This window comes from Giraffa tippelskirchi, chromosome 10 (genome assembly GCF_054371585.1).
Source record: "Giraffa tippelskirchi isolate mGirTip1 chromosome 10, T2T-mGirTip1v1.2.pri, whole genome shotgun sequence".
NCBI classification, from domain to species: Eukaryota; Metazoa; Chordata; class Mammalia; order Artiodactyla; family Giraffidae; genus Giraffa; species Giraffa tippelskirchi.
In genome coordinates this window covers 120,778,647-120,786,739 of record NC_137284.1, presented here as the reverse complement: position 1 = coordinate 120,786,739, position 8,093 = coordinate 120,778,647, and positions in this window count along the sequence as shown.

Here is an 8,093-nt window from a genome sequence, read left to right as displayed (position 1 = left end):
TGTCTCCTGGAGTTTGCTCAAACTCATGTTCATTGAGTCAGTGATGCTATCCAGCCATTTTGACCTCTGTTGCCCCTTCTCCTTCTGCCCTCTATGTTTCCCAGCATCAGGGTCTTTTCTAATGAGTTGGCTCTTCACATCAGGTGGCCAAAGTATTGGAGCTTCAGCTTCAGCATCAGTTCTTCCAATGAATATTCAGAATTGATTTCCTTTAGGATTGACTGGTTTGATCTCCTTGCTATCCAAGGGACTCTCAAGAGTCTTCTTCAGCACCACAGTCCGAAAGCATCAATTCTTCGGCACTCAGCCTTCTTTATGGTCCAAGTCTCACATCTGTACACGACTGCTGCAAAAACCAGTGCTTTGACTATACGGACCTTTGTCAGCAAAGTGATGTCTCTGTTTTTTAATACACTGTCTAGGTTTGTCATGGCTTTTCTTTCAAGGAGCAAGCATCTTTTAGTTTCGTGGTCGCAGTCACCATCTGCAATGATTTTGGAGCCCAAGAAAATAAAATCTGCCACTCTTTCCCCTTCTCCCCCTTCTGTTTGCCATGAAGCGATGGGACTAGATGCTGTGATCTTAGTGTTTTGAATGTTGAGTTTCAAGCCAGCTGTTTCACTCTCCTCTTTCACTTTCATCAAGAGGCTCGTTAGTTCCTCTTCCCTTTCATTAGATCCATCACCACAGTATCATATAAAATAATTTTGCTGCCCTAAAATCATCTGTGTTCTGCCTATTCATCTCACTCTTCTATCCCTAGCAATCTGAGCTTTCTACTCTCTCCATAGTTTTGCCTTTTTCTGCAATGCCAAATGATTGGAATTATAAAGTATATAGCCTTTTGAGATTGGCTTCTTTTACTTAGCAATATGCATTTAAGCTTCCTCCATGTCTTTTCATGGATTGATAGCTCATTTCTTTCTAACACTAAGTAATATTCCATTGCCTGGATGTACCACAGTTTACACATTCAGAGCACTTTGTGCTTTCATTTTTGCCAATTATGAATAAAGCTGCTCTAAGCATCTATGTGCAGGTTTTTGTGTGGACACAGGCTTTTCACTCACTTCCTTGGATAAATATCAAGGAGTATGACTGATGGGTTGTTGTTACTTTATTTTTAAAAATGGATGTATAATATAATTATAGCAAATGCAAGCTATATATTTACAACACAGATAGTGGAGGCTTGAGACTATTCTAAATTAGCACAGACAGTTGAGCTAGAAATGCCCTTCTTTTCTCTTTATGATTTCACTGCTTTTCAAGATTTTGTTCATTTTCCCTTTTCAGACCCAAGGCCAACCTGGGGATGAACTCAGCACAGGTCTTCATCCCATTTTATGAATGAAGAAATTGAAGCTCAGTGCAGGTAACCCCACCTGAAGGCCTAGGCGTCTCCAGTTCCTGTGGTTGTTGGCCCTGACATTGTGCGCTCCCAAAGGTGGGTGAGGGGTGGGAAGGAGAGTATTCAGATAAATGCCCTGCACTGTCCTTCCTAAGGATGCCTGCAAGAACTACCTGCCATTTGGTGGGTGATGCCCAGAGGGTATTCTATGGAGGAACACGCTCCAGCTTAAAAGGGTCTCCTGGTTGCATCATGTGCAACCTTGCTGGGAGCCAGGAAGGCAGAGCTGAGATCACAGCCAAGCCACTCAGTTACTCTGTTTGAGGGAAGCTTCTGGGTGGTCCTCAACTTGAATTGTGTGTTTAGCTCTTTATCTTGTTTGTGATCTTGTTTCACAGCTGTGTTCACTTCCTTTTCATTTGAGTTCTTAGCTCCAGGATGGTAACTTGAAACTCAGAACTCCTAGAGATGGGTTTGGGACTCTGACTACACTGTCTGGGTTTATTCTTAAGTAAGTGCTGATCAGAATTTCTAGTCTAGGCTGCATTGCTGGTTTCTGGATAAAAAAGTATTTTGTTTGGCCCAAGAATGGGTGCTGTGTGACTCTCAGGAAAGCATGTGACATTTCAGGAGAATGGAGAATACATTTCCTTACGTAGGAATTTATAAGATTTCAAAGTGAAATCTAAAAATGGAGATTTTAATATTGAAATAACACGATTTCCAGACATAAATTTGCCTCTGATTTGGAAGCAAACAAGGAGTTAAGATTTTTATTTATGTAATTTTGGGCAGTGGATCAGTTATCAGTTAATAGGTAATAAGCGACTCCAGAGTTTTAGTGGTTTAAAACATCAGTACCACTCTGTTGGGCAGGTCAGGAATGTGGGCTGTGCTCAGCCCTGTGTTTCTTTGCTGGTCTTGCCTGGGGTCACTTGACAGCTACAGTCATCTGGTACAGGGACCACTGGCCACATGTGGCTCTTAAAATTTAAATTCGAATTAGTTAAAAAAGGAAAATATCGAACATGGAATGGTGCTCGATATTTTCCTTTTTTAACTAATTCGAATTTAAATTTTAAGAGCCACATGTGGCCAGTGGTCCCTGTACCAGATGACTGTAGCTGTCAAGTGACCCCAGGCAAGACCAGCAAAGAAACACAGGGCTGAGCACAGCCCACATTCCTGACCTGCCCAACAGAGTGGTACTGATGTTTTAAACCACTAAAACCATTCCATGTTCGATGCATGTGACAAGGGCTCGGGGCCGGGGCAGTGGGATGATCCAGAGGGATGGGAGGGGGAGGGAGGGGGGTGGGGGGTTCGGGAAGGGGAACACATGTAAACCCATGGCTGATTCTTGTCAATGTATGGCAAAAACTATTACAATATTGTAAAGTAATCAGCCCCCAAGTAAAATAAATAAATTTATAAAAAAAAAAAAAAAAAAAAAAAAAAAAAAGGAAAATATCAGATCCTCAGCCAAACTAGCTACAAAAGCCATGGCAAAAGAGCACAATAACAGAACATTTCCACCAGGGCAGACAGACTGACCTAGAGTCTTGACCGGGGCTGCCTGGATTAAGATGACCTCTGTCCTGGGTCTGGTGGTTGGTGCTGGCTACCTGCTGGGCTAGGGATGTCCAAGGCTGGTCTGGGCTTCTTATGGAGGCTGACTCCAAAAACCAGCAAGAGAGGAGGTGACCCCTGAAGTCCAAGGTCCTCAAAGCCTCTGCTGGGTTGGTGTGTGTCCATAACCAGTTAGCCAAGGCAGTGTGCAGACCAAACCTGGAGTCAGCATGAGAGGAGCCAAGCAAGGGCACACATTCTCAAGGGCATGTGAGAACGGAGCCTCCCAATCAACCAAATACTAAGACCTGTATGCATTTGGAATTCTCAGTAAGCACTTTTGTTTGTAGACCTGGACAGTTTTCAAAGTTTCATTAAGCTCTGATCTTCATTGAGCTCACATTAGCCAGTTTTGCAGTTGCCACATCTCTGCTGAATGTACCTTCTGCCCTCCAGGATCCATGCCAAAGGGCACCCCGACTTGAGACACATTTTCCACCTGTGGGAGGACAGAGTGGTTAAAGCATGTGTGATGCTAAATGGCTTCAGTTGTGTCTGACTCTTTGCGACCCCATGGTCATAAGATTCTCCAGGCAAGAATACTAGAGTGGGTTGCCATGCCTCCCTCCAGCGGATCTTCCCAACCCAGGGATCAAACCTGTGTCTCTTATATCTCCTGCATCGGCAGGCGAGTTCTTTAGCATTAGGGCCACCTAGGAAGCGTGGTTAAAGCATGCAGCGGCTCTGTACTTTTCTGCTTGCATGCAGATGGTGCTTTCATTGTTCCGGGGGAAATCCATCACCCACCATCCATGGGGCATGGAAGTCTCATCTCACCAGGGCCTGCAAACAACACACCAATGTGTAATGTGATAATGTGATTTATAATGAGAAATATACATTTGGTCTTCATCTCGGTTTCTGGCACAGATGTCCTAAAACCTTTGGAACTTCCCAAGCGCTAAAAAGATATAGATGTCTTTTGTTATGTTAAATGACATAACTTTCGGAAAGCCTCTAGGTAACTAAGGATGGAGACTGGTTGCCTTTGGGAACCAAACAGGATTAGAGGGTTCGAACTTTCAGTCCCACCCTCAGCCTTCAGGGAGGGGACAGTCTGGAGATTGAGTTCAATTGCCAATTGCCAGTGATTCGGTCAACCATGTCTGTGTAATGAAGCCTCTGTAAAAACTCAAAAGGACGGGTTTGGAGGACTTCTGAGTTGGTGAACATGTGGAGATTTGGGGAGAGTGGGGTGCCTACAGAGGGAATGGAAGCTCTGCCCCCTTTCCCCATACCTTGTTCTGTGCATCTCTTCTATTTGGCTATTCCTGAATTGTTTCCTTTTGTCATAAACTGATGATCTATGAGTAAAATTTTTCACTAAATTCTGTAAGCTGCTCTACAAATTAATCAGACCCAGAAAGGGGGTTGTGGGAATCTGGATCTATAATTAATCCCTCAGAGGCTCTTGAACTTATAATTTGTTTCCGAAAGGGGTGGGCAGTCTTGCAGGACTGAACTTTCAACCTTTGGAATCTAGAGCTATCTTTAGGCAAACAGCGTCAGAATTGAGTTAATTGTAGGACACCAGCTGGTGCTGAAGCATTGCTTGGGAGTGTGGGAAAAATCTTCCCACATTGAAACTGGATACAGAAATGTCGGACGGGGATGTGCATGCTTCCTGTAGGAAGAGGAAAATCCACTCAGAACAGTGAGTCAGTGAAATCCCCGTCACAACAGCTTTCCTTTTGGTTCTTTTGTCATCCTTGTTATTTACTCCGCTTGGGACACAGTTCCTTTCAGGTCTTAATGTGCAACTTCCTTTTCCCCTACCTAACCCTTCCCTAAAGTTGTTTCAACAAGAGTACATCAAAAGAATCAATGGATATGCACTTACTTATTACACTCTAAAAACTGTGTATCTTAAACATGTCATCTGCACTTATTATCATTAAGAAAAAATATTTCATCACTCTTTATACCTTGAAAGCAGAATAATGAGTATTCAAAAACATTTGTTTAATAAAGTGAAGCATCAGAAAGGTAAGAAGACAATTATCCCATTTTCTTAATGAGCAAATGGAAGTTGTATATGATATATACCTTGGAAATAAAGGCAAGTGGTATATAAAGAAGAAAAATCAATGGTCAACCCAACAGCCTGGTAAAAACAACTTCCGTGTAGCATTTCACTTCTCAGGTGCATTTTCATGAGTTTATTATTGCCATCAGGTGCATATTCATGTGTATTAGTGCCATCAAGCTTTGTCCTAGGTGATCGGACACCACCAGTGGGCAAGACGGGCAGAGATTGCTACCTTCCGGCATTTAGATCTTTGGGGGGAGAAAGGCAATAATATAAAGAGCAACTAAATGATGCAGTAGGTTGGAGGGGGCTGGGCAGAGCAGAGCTGGCATAGAATCTGGGATCTGGGGCTGGGTGGGTTTTAGTTTCCTTCTGTGTTCAGGTGGGCCTCACCTGGTAAGTCAGGGAAAGTCCAGTAGGCATCCTGGGGGAACGGTACCAGGGAGGGGAGTAGCTCAGGACAGTGGAGGGAGCTGGGTGGGAGCAAAGAGGTCAGGGGCCCAGATACTATCCTACATAGGTACTGTTCTGTCATTGAGCTCTTCTCAATGACAAAAGTGATATGAACTTCCTTACAATTTACAAGTTTCACTCTGGATTAGGGACAGCATCTGTACCTAGGTGGCTTAAGGGTAAAGAATCTGCCTGCTAATGCAGCAGACTCAGGACACGCGAGTTCGACCCCTGGGTCAGGAATATCCCCTGGAGGAGAAAATGGCAACCCACTCCAGTATTCTTGCTTGGAGAATCCCATGGGCAGAGGAGCCTGATGGGTTATAGTTCATCGGGTCACAAAGAATAGGACATGACTGAGCAACTGAGCGTGTAAGCACTGTAACTACAACTATAACAGTATCTCTATTTCATCTAATTTTTTTCCTGTGTTCAGCTTTTAACATTACACCAAAAGCATTTCCCCATGTCATTTAAAAACTCTGAATATTTAACATAATGGCCATAGAAAGCACTCAACAGTTTGGACCTTGGGAAGTACATAGCTTTATTCATGGAATTATCTGTCTAGGGCCATGGAAACAAGAGGGCTGATATTTTAACCATCAGTTAAGTGCAACCCAATCTTTGGGCTGGAAAAGATATCACTGAGACACTACTATCTGTCTTTTGATATCTGTCTATCTATCGGTCTATCTAGCTATCTATCTGTCTATCATGTATTCATTTGCCCTTCCTAAGGTCCCCTCTGTTAGACAAACATAGCTTGATGGGTGGAGAAGAGGCATTTCTGAAAGGGGTACTGCCTAACTCTGAAAGGTAAAGGAAGCACTTTCAAGAAAACAGCTCTAATGGAGGGGAAAGCACAATGCAGGATGGAATCTGTGTTGACAAAGGCACTGAGTGCAAAAAAAATGGAGGTAAAAATTCACCCTAACTGCAGACACAGTGGGAGCTCAGAGGGAGGTTGATTTTGAATGGCAAACATTCCATACCACCTTTTTAAGTTCAGGATCTTTTCCCTATAGTTCGAAGTTACATGTGTGAAAACATGTTTCCTTACCTCCAGAATAATGGACACGTATAAATTTTCATGGATACTCAGTGGCGAAAAATTGCCAAAAATAGCAATCTGTTTTAACTTTTAAAATTAGTTTAGTGAATCTGCAAGAAAATCTGGACTTTTTTTTTTGATAACTTTTTTTCTCCTAATGCTTTCCTTGGCCTTTCAGTAGGAATTATGTATGTGCTCTGTTGCTTTTTAATGGAAAATTTACTAAGGAAATTGAAAATCAGATGTAAGTTTGTGAAATTTGGTAATTCAAATGCCTCATTTGATGAAATTAGACAATGCTGAAATTCAGTTGCAAGAATTTGCAATTTCAAAAACTTAGAACAAATAATGCATTTTTATTGTTTCAAGATGAAAACCAAACTGTTGGTTGCCTTGTTTTTGCTCTGGGTGGAGAATAGATGTTCTATGTGGCTGGTTAATTTCATAGCTCCTTCTTATCCCCATCCCTCCAAAATGCAGCCTTGTGTGGCTTGTTATACCAGCTTCAGTTCAGTTCAGCTCAGTTGGTCAGTCATATCTGACTCTTTGTGACCCAATGGACTGAAGCACGGCAGGCTTCCATGTCCATCATCAACACCTGAAGTTTGCTCAAACTCATGTCCATTGAGTCAGTGATGCCATTTAATGATCTCATCCTCTGCTGTCCCCTTCTCCTCTTGTCTTCAATCTTTCCCAGCATCAGGGTCTTTTCAAAGGAGTCAGTTCTTCGCATCAGGTGGCCAAAGTATTAGAGTTTCAGCTTCTGCATCAGTCCTTCCAATGAACATTCAGGACTGATTTCCTTTAGGATGGATTGGTTTGATCTCCTTGCAGTTCAAGGGACTCTCTAGAGTCTTCTCCAACACCACAGTTCAAAAGCATCAATTCTTTGGCGCTCAGCTTTTTTTGTAGTCCAGCTCTCACATCCATACATGACTACTGGAAAAACCATAGCCTTGACTAGATGGACATTTGTTGACAAAGTAATGTCTCTGCTTTTTAATATGCTGTCTAGATTGGCCAGAACTTTTCTTCCAAGGAGCAAGTGTCTTTTAATTTCATGTGGCAGTCACCATCTGCAGTGATTTTGGAGCCCAAAAGAATAAAGTCTCTCACTGTTTTCATTGTTTTCCCATCTATTTGCCATGAAGTGATGGGACTGGATGCCATGATCCTAGTTTTCTGAATGTTGAGTTTTAAGTCAACTTTTTCACTCTCCTCTTTCATTTTCATCAAGAGGCTTTTTAGTTCTTCTTTGCTTTCTGCCCTAATGGTGGTGTTATCTGCATATCTGAGGTTATTGATATTTCTCCCAGCAATCTTGATTGCAGCTTGTGCTTCATCCAGCCCAGCATTTCTCGTGATGTATTCTGCATATAAGTTAAATAAGCAGAGTAATAATATACAGCCTTGACGTATTCCTTTCCTGATTTGGAACCAGTTGATTGTTCCATGTCCAGTTCTAACTTGCTTCTTGACCTGCATACAGATTACTTAGGAGACAGATCAGGTGGTCTGCTATTCCCATCTCTTGAAGAATTTTTCACAGTTTGTTGTGATCTACAGTCAAAGACTTT